Below are 1,194 nucleotides of genomic sequence, written 5' to 3' on the forward strand. Positions count from 1 at the left end.
AACCCCCAAGGACAGAAATGACAAGTGTCAAGTTGGCGGGGCGTCGGGCCACCTGCTGCCGGCCATGAGCATCCAAATCCCCGCAAAAGGGGCATTTTCATTTCTTCATCGGGACTTCCGACAATTGCCGAGGTTCAACTCATTAACGTTGTTCGCAGACACTTGCCAGAAAATGCAAGTGGCCACTTTGCCGGGCCGACTCGCTTGCCCAAGCGGGAAACCATCAACCGAAGGCCCGGTAAGGCGGCCGAATCTGACCTCATAGACTTCCACACAACGGGACTTTTGACTTTCCCGGCCGCGGGTGGCCTCCACCCGGCCTCAGCCATCAGCCCTGCCTGCCTCCAGCCGCCTTCTGGTTAATGAGTTATCCAGCCTGGCACTTCGGTTGCGCCAGCGAGACCAAGTCTCGGCTTTGGTTAATGATTTGAGCCGAACCGACCTGCCCCCCGCCACCGCGGGCTGAACTCGGCAAGGTCTGCCGATTTCCCGACTCCTTTCGGGGCCTAATCGGGTCGCGCGAGCCGCCTGGCGCGATCGGGGCCCATGCCCCGGCCTCTGCCAGGCCTCGGGCAGCCGCTTTTGAAGCCCGACCAAAAACCCGAAAAATGGGCAAAAAGGGAATAAATTCCCGCCCAAAAAGGGTGAATAGTCGGTTGGGCGGCAGCCCTGGTCGGTCTCTGCAGACCTGGAGGCTCGAGACGTTTGTTTGGAAAACTCACCAAGTCTCGATTCTGCCACCTCCTACCTCTGTGCAGATACCCCGCCAACCCCCAAGGACAGAAATGACAAGTGTCAAGTTGGCGGGGCGTCGGGCCACCTGCTGCCGGCCATGAGCATCCAAATCCCCGCAAAAGGGGCATTTTCATTTCTTCATCGGGACTTCCGGCAATTTCCAAGGTTCAACTCATTAACGTTGTTCGCAGACACTTGCCAGAAAATGCAAGTGGCCACTTTGCCGGGCCGACTCGCTTGCCCAAGCGGGAAACCATCAACCGAAGGCCCGGTAAGGCGGCCGAATCTGACCTCATAGACTTCCACACAACGGGACTTTTGACTTTCCCGGCCGCGGGTGGCCTCCACCCGGCCTCAGCCATCAGCCCTGCCTGCCTCCAGCCGCCTTCTGGTTAATGAGTTATCCAGCCTGGCACTTCGGTTGCGCCAGCGAGACCAAGTCTCGGCTTTGGTTAATGA

This window comes from Pristiophorus japonicus, unplaced genomic scaffold, assembly GCF_044704955.1.
Source record: "Pristiophorus japonicus isolate sPriJap1 unplaced genomic scaffold, sPriJap1.hap1 HAP1_SCAFFOLD_1634, whole genome shotgun sequence".
NCBI classification, from domain to species: domain Eukaryota; kingdom Metazoa; phylum Chordata; class Chondrichthyes; family Pristiophoridae; genus Pristiophorus; species Pristiophorus japonicus.